The sequence below is a fragment of the Heloderma suspectum genome, chromosome 3 (genome assembly GCF_057233095.1).
Source record: "Heloderma suspectum isolate Gila_16-S chromosome 3, 16-S_ref, whole genome shotgun sequence".
Classification (NCBI taxonomy): Eukaryota; Metazoa; Chordata; class Lepidosauria; order Squamata; family Helodermatidae; genus Heloderma; species Heloderma suspectum.
In genome coordinates, this window is record NC_139460.1 from 102,972,141 (window position 1) to 102,987,008 (window position 14,868).

Here is a 14,868-nt window from a genome sequence, read left to right on the forward strand (position 1 = left end):
CCAGGCAGCCCTTATCCCCCCGCCGAGCCGCACAACCCGTTCGGGGGGCCTCAGGCGTCACCTGTCACCATAAGGTGCCTCTGCATGCACACCATCCCTACTTTCCTGTTTTTGCCTGCCCTAGCCGCCACAGGAATCACAAGCCTAGAGCTTGTGAAACTCCCCCCACCTGCGCAGAAGAACTTCCCACAGGCCCCTTTGCAGATCAGACAGACATATGTTATTCACTAAATGAGACAGGCGGACACCGTCCCACCTGTAACGCTCCCTCCATGTCCACAGAATTCCTTGGCGGGTGGTGCATCCATCACCATGATGGCATCATCCATCATCACCATGTGAATTATGGCCTCATTCACATGGCCATAAGCCATTTCTCTGTGCACTTTCAGACGTGCCCTGCTACTGGCAATGTCATTGCATTCCTTCCCATTGATCCATGGGAGCAGTGAGGGCTGCAATAGGCTACTTCCGGCCAGGTATGCCGGACCACCTGCATCTCAACCAAGGCCTGTTCGATCAGGTCCTCGCCTGGCTTACAGCCGAAGTCATTCCTTTCAATGTGTAGCACCTGGACCTGCGGAGGAAGACTGACAAACTTTGGTGGGACAGAGTGAGGAGGGGACTCCCACTGTATGATAGATTGAGGTGGGGACTCCCACGTCTATGGAGCCACTGGATCTTAATGTGACAGGTTGACAGAAGCTGAAGTCTGAAGACGACATACAAGCCCTTCATTCAGCTCCAGACATCATAACATGCCCATGTAAGAGCACCCATACCGGCGTACGACGAGTCTGCTGGTCTAAGGAGTAAACACATTAGGACAAGCAAAGCGAAAATTGTGTCAGGAAGAAGCGGACAACTCGCGAACGCAGGCTGAAATGCTGTGAAGCCCCATTTTCAAAATGTCATAACATGCCTGAGAGAGAAACCTCCAGCGGCTACCATGGAGACTGCTTCAATGTAACAACAGTGGGTAAAGCTAATGTAGAAACTGCCCAATTGCCCTTAAGTCAACAGTAAACCGTTGAAGTGATAAAATGGAGGCCCCTCCTCAGACCCATGTTATTCCATAAAACCCATAAGGTGCCGACAGAGCATAATCCGTTGACTTGCATTTGGCCGTGGGCCACTGCTGTGCCCTTGCCATACCAATCCGTTTGATCGCCAAATATGTAAATGGGTTACATTGGGCTAGACCTGTACCTTGAAGCAAATCAAGGCCCTCTGGGACAAGTCGGCCTTGTGAGCCCAGACTAACCCTGCATTCCGTTAAGGCTGCTACGTGGAACAGGGAAGCGTCTTATTGGAAAGCTCAAATGGAGGGCCATTACTCCCAGAGCCCGGAAGGGGTATCCGGAGAGAGAGGGTGGTTAATTTACTAATGCAGGCAACATCTGTGCCCAACACTATCTTGCACGCCGAACCCTAAAATCTGACATGGAGTCAGTGAAACCCACCTTTGTGGGCCGGAAGGCTAAATGGCCAGCTTGCGACTTATGGTTCCAGATAGTCTGTTGTTCCTTAAGGAGGCATGAAATTGTGGCCAATGATCTATAGATACGGGCCATGAATCCTATCGCTGAGGCTTTGCCTAATGCGCAGCACACCCCGCCTGCTCTGTCGCAGGCAGCTCCTGTATGGAGAGCCATGGAATGCAGGCTGGCATGCCTGACTTCAGTATCCCGGTCTCCCATAGTACTGCAAGGATGGGATCTGGGAATGGAGCACCCACGGGGCTAAGGCCCGGAAGATGTTGACCTAATTTCAAGACAAGGCTGACACATGACATGACCCTCCAATTTCAGGAGAACGGAGAATGAATAATGTGGTCATGTTGTCATACCGAAGGGGGGGGGGTACTGTCTTGGCTATAAGGTTATCCTACAATGTGCTTGGCGGAGGCAGCAGCTTCCACTCTACAGGCCACTACCCACAGCACGATCGGACCTGCCCTAAGAATCTGAAACCCCTTGGGGTAGCGACGGAACCATGTGAGTCCACAGTCCGGCTTTGAGGAGAGGCTCACACTTCCGGAAGGAGGTGCCATTAAAGCCCTACTAAGTTGAAGCCATGCCTGATGTATAACTGCTTGGAGCTGTGCCTAAAGGACCTGAAAGTTGTCCTGAGGGAGGCGAGAATAACACCTAAGGGTATCGGATTGGCTTCACTGAATGTTGCTGTGGGAGACAGGCCCTTAGCCTTTGTGAGCTAAGGGGCACCGAAGTAACAGGAAAGGGGAGCAATACTTGCGTTAGATCAGAACATTGACCACCGTCTTTGGACTCCATGTAGCACATGCCCATCAGGGACCCGTGGCCGGGATCCCAGACCAAGACAGCTGCCTCATCGAAGAGGTGTGTCGCACTGAGCAGAGATGATCAGGGATCTTGTGATTAACTGACTGTCCCTCAGGGAAGAGAGGTTACGAATCAGGATAAACTCCCTAGAGGATTTCCTGGGCACCATTTCGAGAAGGGAGATCCCTAGAGTAGCTAATGGGGTGTGGAAAAAGGGGGGGGCTAAAACCCTTCTGCCAGTACTGCCTTGTTAACCTCTTCTGAACCTGTCGACGCCTGGCGAGGAGAAATGTTGCTTATGAGGTAAGGATGGCCTATGTTGACCTAGAGAAAAAAGGGGGGGCCCTAGAACCTAGCATAAACCATGTTCCAAGTTAAGACGCGTTCCACCAGTTGGGGTAGTGAAACAGACCCGGTTCTTAAATGAAACATGAGTTTCATGACATGAAACATGAGTTTCAACACTTAAATGAGTGTTGGGTCTGCTGTCGCGTTCGCTTAGGCTGGATCATCGGGGGTTACTTAGGCCTGGCCGGGGAAAGGGGAAGGGATCCCCGAAGAATGCTCAGCAGCTTCCAGATGAGCAAGAATTGCCGCCAGAACCGGGTCTGTTTCATTAAAGCTTCCAGATGAGCAAGAATTGCCGCCAGAACCGGGTCTGTTTCTTAAAGCCAGAGTATCGGCACCAACCTAACTAGGCATGGGCCATCCAGAGCTTTCTACTGCCTCAGCTTTTCCAAGGGGGACCTTACCATCCCCGGGCATCGGACAAGAGGTGCATGAGTGCTGACTGCTACAAGGGAGCACTCACGACGGAAACTGCACGTGTCCTGGGAGTATGTGCCCTTGGGGCTTTATTCCCAGCACAGATAGCAGTGCTGAAGCAGTGGACCCGCCATAGGCTGAGGGCCAGTGCGGGAGACCGCCTGGTGAATGTGGCCACTGCCAGATCTGTCGCCGACCCCAGCCGGGATGGAGTCAAAATTGGAGCGAAAGGTCCTGGTCCAACAGGTCCTTGCGCAGAGAAGGGCAATGGCAGCCCTCCTACAAGAGGCCTCAACATAAGCCATTCACACACCTCCTCAGGTGAAAGACATTACAAGAAGGAGTAGCCCTGGTGACAATACAACTCGCCAGATTAGCGTAGGGATCTGATATGCCCCTTACGTGGATGCCCGAGCAGGCAGGGGCAGGCGAGGGATCCTAAATTAATCCAGCAAAACCCTGTAAGATGCTTTGTTAAGTGGCTGGGGTTACTGGGGTGTGACTGACGGAGCTGCAAGTGGCCCGGGTGTCATATAGGGAGATGACATTGGACAGCCGCCCCAGGAAGGTAAGCTAAGGCGGCAACCCCACGGCCCTGAAGATCACCCATCTGAACAACTGGGGCGAGGTGCAGTCATCTCACCCATATCCAGGGCAGCCGTGTCCGGGTCCCCGGGAGCAAGGGAGGCGATGCCACTTGCAGTGCTCCTGACAGAGCTGTGGTGTGTCGCCTGGGCGAAACCCCAAGGAGGAGGATGTTGCTTGGATCACTGCTGACGGAGATGCCACAGGAAGGTGGACTGCCTACAGTGGTGGAGTGCTGCCAAGGTGAACCTGCGAAGGCGAGATGGAGGCCTCAATGGCGTCTGGGTGCCCTGAACCCAGAGACGAGCTGAAATAGAAAGAAGTAGCGAGTGTTGGGTCTGCTGTCGCGTTCGCTTAGGCTGGATCATCGGGGGTTACTTAGGCCTGGCCGGGGAAGTGGGAAGGGATCCCCGAAGAATGCTCAGCAGCTTCCAGATGAGCAAGAATTGCCGCCAGAACCGGGTCTGTTTCATCATCAAACTCAGAATCAGGCCTTGGCAGCGAACTGTTGGGGAGGGGAGATGGGGCCCTACCCTTCCGGGGCCCTACTCTTCCCGATCTTTCAACCTTGGCCCTTCTTGGGGGGCATGATGTAGAATGTGAGGTAAGCTTGGAATGACATTGGCAAGAAGAAGCAAGGGCCCGGGTCCCCAGACCCAGTCCAACACTCCAACCACCACCCCTAGAAGTAAATGCAGCAGGGGTCAGATCACATAGCAGGAGGTTCCAGTGGGCTAGTCACTGCCTCACTGGGCACCCCGGGCAACAGGCGGCAGTGCCGCCGCTACCGCTAGACAGGAGGGCCACCGTCAGTGTCTGGCAGCGGCTAGAGAGGTGAGCTCAAAAACATAGATCCTCTCTCTGTATGTCTCTATGTGTTCACATTTAAGACACCGTGTGTCTAGCCATTAACCTTATTAGCTTATAGGGCAGGGGTGGAGAATCTGTGGCTCCCCCAATGGCTCTGCAGGGGTTCAGATAGGGGTTTTCTAGCCCTACCTGGAAATGCTGGGACTGGACCTGGGACCTTCTGCATGCCCAGCAGGGGCTCCAGCCTTAAACGATGCCCCTGGAAAGGAGTCTAGAACCTGGGTCTCTCAAGTCCCAGTCCAACACTCTAGCCACTCCAACACAGTGGCTTTGAAGGGGGCGCAGTTGCTGCCCGCTGCAAGCCTGGTGCCCAAGAGGCGCAGCAAAGGCCTGCGGCCACGGGAGCCGCTCCTGAGTGTGGGCGCCCCCAGGTGGTTATTTTTGTTTTGTTTATTTTCGTGTTTGTGTATTTTGGGGGGGATGCACATCCTGCCGCCACGAGCACCCCATGCTTGCCGGAGGCAGTGAGAGCTGGCGCCGATTTGCTCGGCGCCCAGGCCCATGCGACCGCGAGCGAGGACAAAAGTGGGGGGGGCGGCACGTCGCTGCCGCAAGTGCTGGCACCCCTCAAATCCAGTAACTGCCCGTAGCAACTGGCACCACGCATGAGCGTGTGCTGAGAAAGGGGAGGAGCGGGCTTTTTTTTTGTGGCGGAATTCTCTGACATCCTTAGATGCAAGGCAGGCCCTGTGACATGCACAGCTCTGCTCTCCAACCTGGGTTTGTTTTTAATTTGGGTTGAACGTTGGAAGCTGCCTTATACTGGGTCAGACCGTTGCTCCCTCCAGCCCACGAGTGCCAATACTGCTCCGCAACCATGGCTCTCCAGGGTTTCCGGCAGGATTCTCTCCTAGCCCTGCCTGGAGCTGCTGGGGATCAAACCTGGGACCCCCGGCATGCAAAGTAGGCGCTCCCCCCACGGAGCTGTGACCCCCGGTGGGGGGGGCGGGTGCCCCAGCAGGGGAGAGCACTAGGAGGCACCATGCCCGGGCCCGCACCGACACAGCCGCCGGCGCCCCCGTTGAGCGGCAGCTCCCGTGCACACGTGCCCCCGCCGTGAGCGCCGGCAACCCCGGGACCGCGGCGGTGTAGGCGTGCGGCAATCTGCCCGAGGAGGCGAGCAGGGGGGGGCGGGCGCTCGGCTGCCAGGAGCGCGGGCGTCACAGCAGGGGAGCGCAGTAGGAGGCACCATGCCCGGGCCTGAGCCGTCACAGCCGCCAGCGTCCCCGTTGGGCGGCAAGCACTGGCTGAGGGGGCAGCACCCGCGCACACGCGCCCCCGCCGCGAGCGCCGGCAACCCCGGGGCCGCGGTGGCGCAGGCGCACGGCAACCGCCCGAGGAGGCAAAAAGGGGGGGCGGGCGCTCGGAGGGCAAGTCTTGGCCGGGTGGGCTGCGCACGAGGAGTGGGAAACAGGTGCCTCCCCTGGGTGAGTGCTGCCGGCGTAGTTGCCGGCGCTCCTGCCAGCACGACGAGCGCCAGCCGGGCAAGGAGGAGGGCGGGTGCGCTGTCGCCAGATGCGTGCCGCTGGCACAGCCGATGGCCCTCCTGCCGGTGCAGGGCCAAGGATGGGGCAGCGCCCAAGCACGTGCGCCCCCGCTGCAAGCGCCGGCAAACCCGGAGTTGTGGCAGGTGCGCCGAACCACAGTGGGAACTGAGGAGAAGGAGTGGGCGGGCCGCTTCCACCGCAAACACCAGGGCCCTCAGCGCGTGCCGCCACAAACGCCGGCGCTCCCACTGGCAGGGCAGGTGCCGGCCATGAGGGAGGCGCGCCAGAGCGCACACACCCTGCCGCGAGCACCAGCAATCCCGGAGCCGCGGCAAGCACCGGCGTGGCAGCGAGGCCTTGGGCGTGCTGATAGCATGCGGAGTTCAAGTGGCTGGAACGACGACGACGATGGTCTCCAGCAGGCAGGTGTCTTCTCGGCGGAGCTGTAGTTCTCTCTAGCTGCGTTGAGCCAGAAAGCTGAGATTGGGAAGGGGGCTGAGTTTAAGGCAACTCAGCCTGCCCCTCCTTGCATGTTGGTGCCACTGGGGTGCACCAATCAGAGGCCCCTACGTCTTGTCACCCCACCCGCCCGCAATGCCCCCCCCTTTCAGCCAGACAAGCTGGCCCTGGGGTGAGGGCATTTCTCTGAACATCACCAAGTTGCCTTCTGTGAAAAGGGTATTTTGTTCTTTGTGGGACAAGTATGCAATGATTTAGCATCTGGGACTCCATTTCTTGGACTGGTTGCTTATCTCCGAGCCTCAGTTTGCTTCCTGTGAAATGGGTGTTGGAACGGAAGATTGCGGGCTCAAAAGAGTCATTGTGTGTTTTGGAGCTCAGACCCCACCTCTACCTTGTACTTTGGTTTCTTGGGCAAGTTCCTTTTCTTTTAGCCTCTCCAGTTTGCCTTCTGAGAAATGGGTGTTTTGTGACTGGCCATATCCACTTTGGCAGCCATGTTGTGAATAGGCAAAGCCTTTTCTTGGTAGTCATTGTTCTAGAGTGCCCGTGACACGTTCTCAAATTCCAAATATGTTCACTGATCTAGAAAGGATCATACCCCTGTTCTTGTGTGACATCATAACTCAAGACAAAAGAGCATTCCAGAATTTAAAATGAATTTGCCCCAATACCCCAGAATGAAGGCTATGAGCTACTACTTATTTAACACAAGTATAATCACAACTGTCAAAGCCACCCTTCCTGTGCTGGTATGCTATCTTCCAAGCTGAAGACAACAAACATCCATTCCCTTCACTCATCTTGGATGGGTGACATCCAGCAGCCAGTAGATGATGCAGGCTGTCTAGCAGAGGGGTAGGCTCCTCTGGACGATTCTGGAGGAAGACTCCAAAATTCTGACCTTTAGAGGCAACCAGCTAATCCCTCTCTATTGCAAGCTGGGTGGGTGGGATGGGAGAAATGCCAAACAAGGTGCAGCTGCCTTCTACATTTGTATTTCCTCCCCACTGGGCATCTTGCCTGTGGCATGTCCAATGGCATGGAAGCGTTATTCCTTTCCATGAGGCCTACTCTCCCCCATATAAAAGTGCAGTTCTTCCAAACGTATTTTATAGTTATTTACTGTTCCTAGTGTACTTCATGTTAACATATTTTTACTTCCATATCCTATATTTTTTTAGTATCTATGTTTTAGATATCTTGGAAGGTATTGAGTTAAATAAGGTGGAGATGGTGAATCAGTCTATTTCCAGTATGTTCCACTTTTTTATAAGTTCATCCATAAGTTTGTTCTGTCCTCTTTCCACATTAATCTGTGATTTTTAAAAAAAAAATCCATGAAAATTAGCATTTAAGTAGGTATTAACCGCATACGTTTTAAAACTGTTTTCCCTCAAAATATACATTTCTAACAGTGCAATCCTATACAAGTCTACTCCAAAATAAACCCCATATTGAGTTCAATGGAACATACTCCCACATAAGTGGATATAAGATTGCAGTCAAACAGTGCAATCCTATGTTCACTTACTCAAGAGTAAATCCAATTGTATTCAGCGCTGCTTACTTCCAGGAAAGTTTTTGTCTCAAGAATCTCTGTCTGTCTGTCTGTCTGTCTGTCTGTCTCTCTCTCTCTCTCTCTCTCTCTCTCTCTATATATATATATATATATATATATATATATAGAGAGAGAGAGAGAGAGGGAGGGAGAACACTGATGCTAGAATATTCAAGAGGTGCAGAAGCCAATGGATAACTATGCCTTGATTTGCATATTAGCTCAAGAGGTGTGGCTTAGGTCAGTTCATATCAGAATTTGCAAAAATCAAATTCCTCAAGCATTCCTATTCCAAAGATAATATATTTAGAAGTAGCTTAAGGGCACAGTCGTAGGCTTCCATGTAATATCCTGCTGGACTGAAGCTGGCAGGAGTGGTGGAGGTGATCTTTGCCTCCCTGTCCCCGATCATTGCATTTCTCTCTAGACAGGCTTTTTTTGCCCATCTGGCGATGGCACTTCAAAGTGGGTGGGAAGGAGGCTAGAAGAGGCTCAGGATAGGTTTTATCCTGGTCTCCCCCTCTCCCCACCCATTGAAATGCCCCCTTTTCTCCCTCTCTGAATTTTCTGACCTCAGAGGCCAGCTGGCACTAGGGATGGGGGAGAATTTCTCCCCGAAACTTCGGGGGGCCGAGTGCCAACGTATTCGGCCCCCCGAAGTAGTTTTGGGGAGAAATTCTTTGCCCCCCCCCCCGGGATGGGACTTACCTTTCCTGAATGTCGCTCCCGGTGGCGGGTCACAGCGGCGGTTCGGCAGGGCTTCGACAGGGGCAGGGGCGGCAGCCGGTCTTTCGAGCGGCTGCCACCGCCATTCCAAGAAAAGTAAAAAACAACAACACGCCCCCATGATAGGCTACGTGACGATTAACGTAGCCTATCATGGCTAGATTTGCAAAGTCAGCCGTGATAGGCTACGTAAATTGTCACGTAGCCTATCACGGGTGACTTAAAAAAAAAAAGCTCGTACGGCTAATGGCGGCCCCCATAGGGAGCCGCCATTCGCGTTCCTTCTTTGGTCGCTGTAGTCTATGTAAAGATTACGTAGACTACGGCAAAAATAAGGGCAACGCTATTTGCGTTGCCCTTATTTTCACCGTAGTCTACGTAAAGATTTACGTAGACTACAGCGACCAAAGAAGGAACGCGAATGGCGGCTCCCTATGGGGGCCGCCATTTGCGTACGTGCTTTTTTTTTTTTTTAAGTCACCCGTGATAGGCTATGTGACGATTAACGTAGCCTATCACGGCTGTCTTTGCAGATCTAGCCGTGATAGGCTACGTAAATCGTCACATAGCCTATCACGGGGGCGTTTTTTTTTTAACTTTTTATTTCGCGGCCGGGCGAGGCGAGGCGCCTCCTCCCCGGCCTGAATTTCAGCTGGGCAAGGCGGGAAGCCTCCCCCCCAGCCTGAATTTCGGCTGGGCAAGGAGGGAAACCTCCCCCCCTGGCCTGAACTTCGGGAGGAGCAGCGAAGCGCCTCCCCCCCACCGCGAAGCAAGCTGCGAGACCAGGTAAGTGACTTTTGTGCACCCCTAGCTGGCATGGTTCTTTCCACACTGGCTGAGAGGGGGCGGGAGCACATCTCCTACTCTCCCTTTCGAGGTCGGAGCACTGTCTTTGACCCCAGAGGGGGGAATGCCCACTATCCTATGGCCCCTTAGACAATGTCTGAAGGGGGGGATAGGATTGCTCACTAATATAATCTGCTGCTAATGGGAATATTCAGTTCATAGCAGGGTTTTACAAATCAGGTACTGGCTTAAAACAGATGCCTGAACTACTGGAAAATGTAGGGTATGATTTGGCAAGTTCCTTTCTCAAGAGAGACCAGCATATTTAGGACTGTGGAAAGTTATCTTACATACCATTTATCAATATGTTTTCACACAGTTTCACTCTGTTTCTGGAGCAGAAATCTGGTTAGTTCATTTGTGGAGTAATGCAGTGGAATTCACACTTCAGTGTCAAAGCAGGTTATTAGTTGGATGTTACTGGAAGTCTGATATGACTGTCTGAGTCACATTATATTTAGATTAAATATCTCATTTATTGTAGTCTAGGGATGTACGAAAGTCACTTACCTGGTCCCGCAGCTTGCTTCGCAGTTGGGGGGAGGCGCTTCGGTTCTCCCCCCGAAGTTCAGGCCGGGGGGGGGAGGTGCCCCGCCTCGCCCGGCCGAAATTCAGGCCGGGGAGAAGCGCCCCGTCTCCCCGGCTGCGAAATAAAAAAGTGAATGTAAAACAACAACAACACACACATGTGATAGGCTACGTAAAGATTTACGTAGCCTATCACGGCTAGATTTCCAAAGTCAGCCGTGATAGGCTACGTAGATCATTATGTAGCCTATCACGGGTGACTTTGAAAAAAAAAAAAGCGCGTATGCAAATGGCGGTGCCCATGGGCGCCGCCATTTGCGTTCCTTATTTGGGCCCGGGTAGTCTATGTAAAGATTTACGTAGACTACGGCGAAAATAAGGGCAACGCAAATAGCAGCGCCCTTATTTTCGCCGTAGTCTACATACATCTTTACGTAGACTACCCGGGCCCAAATAAGGAACCCAAATGGCGGCGCCCATGGGCACCGCCATTTGCATACGCGCTTTTTTTTTTTCAAAGTCACCCATGATAGGCTACGTAACGATTTACGTAGCCTATCATGGCTGACTTTGGAAATCTAGCCGTGATAGGTTACGTAAATCATTACTTAGCCTATCACGTGTGTGTGTTGTTGTGTTTTTACATTCACTTTGTAATGGCGGTGGTGGCAGCCGGTCAGAAGACCGGCTGCTGCCCCCGCCCCCACCGAAACGCCGCCGGGACCCGCCGCCTAGAGGGACATTCGAGGGAGGTAAGTCCCATCCCTGGGGGGGGGGCGGGGGGGCGGATAATTTCACCGCCAATTTCAGGGGGCCGAATGCGTTGGCATTCAGCCTCCCTGAGATTTGTGGAGAAATTCTCCGCCATCCCTATTGTAATCATTTATTCATGCATGCTGTGTAATAATTTCTGATGAGGAAATGCATCTGACTTGTTTCTTAATAATTTAACATGAATTAAAGTGCTCTAGTGCTTTATTTGATTTCCTTAAATCTAACCTTTTGCATCTTATGTATGATAGTGGTGTGGTGATCCCATGTCAGTATGGTACACTGTGCGTTTGGTAATCACTTTTCCTCCTTATTGCTAATTCTCTTCACAATGTCTAGAACTATTTCCTAAGTGTTAATTAACATACCACATTCAGAAAAAAATATGTCCCTTCTTTCCCAAACATCCCTGTACATATCTAATGATAGGTGCAGAAAGCAAACAGTAAACATAGTTGTGATCGAAAAAGCTCCTTTCATATTATGATACCAAGCTGTGCACAAAGTGAGTGTGACAGGCAATTTTGTAGCATCTATAGCCAATAAGTTATGTTTTAGAAAAGGAAAACAATTGTCCAAAGCAGAGATGAAACCAACTGATCCCTAAGAAGTTTCCTCAGATTTGTTCTTTAAAGATTGTGATGGTAAATTTCTTGATATCAAATGTTCTCTGACTATTCTCTGAATGAGTGACTTACACATAACAGCAACTGGTATAATTTTTGAGCAAACGAGAAACCTAGACACAGTGCAGAATAGATGAGAAAAAACTTGATCTGCCAAAATAGGCTTACAATCTAACAAAGACAAGAAAAGAAAAATATAGAATTGCCCTCATACCTTCAGAATGAAGGCATAGGAACCTAGGAAGCTGCCTTATACTGAGTCAGACCATGGGTCCATCTAGCCCAGTATTGCTGACACTGACTGGCAGCAGCTCTCCAGGCTTTCAGGCAGGAATTTGTTCAGCCCTACCTGGAGATGCTGAAGCTCTTGTGAGACATAGGACTACAGGTTGGATACAGACATAGTCATACTTAGAGTAGGCCCATTGAAATCAATGTGACCTAAGTTGTGATGAACTTTTTCCTTTGATTTCAGTGGGTCTGCTTTAAGCATAATAGGAGGGCTGGACTTCTCTTGCAGGAGAAGCTGCCACCATTAGGGAAGAGGCATGCCTGCTGCTGCTGGGCCTGCTGCTGCTGCTGCCACCACCAACACCAGGCCTTCCCTGCGGACTTCTGCCTGGCAGACCACCAGTCCCTGCAGGACCAGGCCCCCAGGTACCGAGCCAGCTGTGCTGCTTCCACCTGCCCCTTCCTGGAGGGGCTACATAAGCTGGCTGGCTGAGGTGGCCTGGAGAGCCATGGCCTTCAGGAGAAGCTGCCATCACCGGTGCCTGCTACTGCCGCCAACACCAGGCCTTCCCTGCGGAATTCTGCCTGGCAGACTGCCAGTCCCTGCAGGACCAGGCCCCCAGGTACCAAGCTAGCTTTGCTGCTTCCACCTTCTTGGTTCCACAGCCCCTCAACAGGGGTGGAGGACCCATTAAAATGGTCCGCCCCAGGTGTGTTATGGATCCAAATGGATTCCTGAATGTGCTTGGGGATTCTCTGGGGCATACCAATGGCCACTCGGTCGAGACCCTGGTGGGTGGCTGGAATGCTGCAATCACTGGGGCATTAGATCAGGTGGCTCTGAAATGCCCTCTCCCCTTGAACAGGGCTCGGACTGCACCATGGTTCAATCCGCGGTTATGAGCTCTGAAACAGGAGGTGAGACAGCTAGAGCGCCGGTGGCAGAAGTCTCACTCCAAAGACCATCAGACACAGGCTAGAGCTGTATCGTCAGCCTATCACGTGGCGGTGAAGGCAGCAAAAAAGGAATATTATGCTGCCTCTATCGTGTCTGCAGAGTGCTGTCCCAGGAGGCTGTTCCAACTGGTCTGGAGCCTGGTCGGTCCTGTGGCTCTGGAACCACTGGAGCATTCTAAGGCCTCCTGTAAGGCCTTGGCAAGGCACTTTGCAGATAAAATTGAACAGATTAGGAGTGTTACTCCATGCGCTGTGGGTACAGTTAGTGAGCAAGAGGCGGCCTGTGGCAAATCGGTTTTGTGGGATCGGTTCCAGCTTCTTCCTCCTGATGAAGTGGACAAGGTGCTTTCATCTATAAGGCTGACCACCTGCTTACTTGATCCTTGCCCATCTTGGCTCATTATGGGCTGCAGAGAGACTGGGTGAGGGGATCAGGGTGGTGGTGAACACCTCCCTTGAGGAGGGAGTGATGCCATCAGCCCTCAAAGAGGCAGTGATAAGATTGCTCTTAAAGAAGCCCTCCTTGGATCCCCAAGTTCTGAACAACTTTCGCCCAGTCTCAAATCTGCCATTTTTGGGCAAGGTGGTTGAGCGGGTGGTGGCGATGCAGTTGAAGGCACACTTGAAAGAAACCAATTATCTAGACCCATTTCAGTCGGGCTTCAAGCTTGGGCATGGGACAGAAATGGCCTTGGTTGCCTTGGTGGATGATATGAGGAGGGCTCTGGATAGGGGTGAATGCCCCTTCCTTGTTCTCCTCGACCTCTCAGCGGCTTTTGATACCATTGACCACGGTATCCTCCTGGACCGCCTGGAGGGGTTGGGCATTGGAGGCACCATATTGCGGTGGTTCCGGTCCTTCCTCTCCAGCAGGTACCAGAGGGTAGCACTGGGAGAGGAGGTTTCGGACCCATGGCCACTTACTTGTGGGGTGCCACAGGGTTCCATCCTCTCCCCTATGCTATTTAACATCTATGTGAAGCCGCTGGGGGCTATCATCAGGAGGTTTGGGGTGCAGTGTCATCAATATGCGGATAACACGCAGCTCTACCTCTCGTTCAAATCTTCACCAAGGTTGGCCGCAGAATCCCTGTCCAAATGTCTGGAGACGGTGAGTGGCTGGATGGGGAGGAATAAGCTGAACCCGAACCCTGACAAGACCAGGTACTTTTGGTGGGAGACAAGAGGAGGCTGGGGGATGTTGACCTGGTGTTGAATGGGGTATGGCTACCCTTGAAAGACCAGGTCCACAGCCTGGGGGTCAGTTTGGACTCCCAGCTGTCCATGGAGGCTCAGGTGTCAGCTGTGAGCCGGACAGCACTGTATCAACTCCATCTGATATGGCGGCTGTGCCCCTTCCTTCCCGACCATCTGCTCACATTGGTAGTACATGCCCTGGTCTCCTCTCGTTTAGACTACTGTAATGCGCTGTACATGGGGTTACCCTTGAAGATGGTTCAGAAGCTGCAGCTGGTACAGAACGCAGTGGCTCGCCTGATTAAAGGCAGCTGCCGGCGAGATCACATCACTCCAGTGCTGAAGGAGTTGCACTGGTTACCAGTTGTTTTCCGGGCCGAATTCAAGGTGTTGGTTTTGACCTTTAAAACCCTATATGGTTCCAGCCTAGCCTATCTTAAGGAGCACCTCCAGCAACACCAGACAGGCCGCTTAACAAGATCAGCCTCAGATGGCCTTCTCTCTGTCCCATCAGCCAGGACAGCTAGACTGGTGGGGACGAGGGAGAGGGCCTTCTCTGTGGTGGCCCCCAGTCTGTGGAACTCCCTCCCTAGGGAACTCCGCCATGCCCCCTCTTTAATGAGCTTCCGCCATGCATTAAAGACGTGGTTGTTCAGGCAAGCATTTGGGGTGGGTTAGGGTATTTTAGAAAACATTGTATTGTAGAATTTTATTGTTTTAAACTGTTTTATTATATGCTGTACATCGCCCAGAGTGGCTGGGTGACCAGCCAGATGGGCGATTATTATTATTATTTATTTATTAATTAAATTTATTAAAGTCTGGATCCAGCCCAGTGATTAGAGCAACATAGAAAGCTGCAAGAAGAATATTAGCAGAGGGTTCTCCAACCTTATGGACAGATTGGTGGTGGGTGGGAGACATGGGGAAAGCGGGAATCAAGCCCTCTCTGTTTC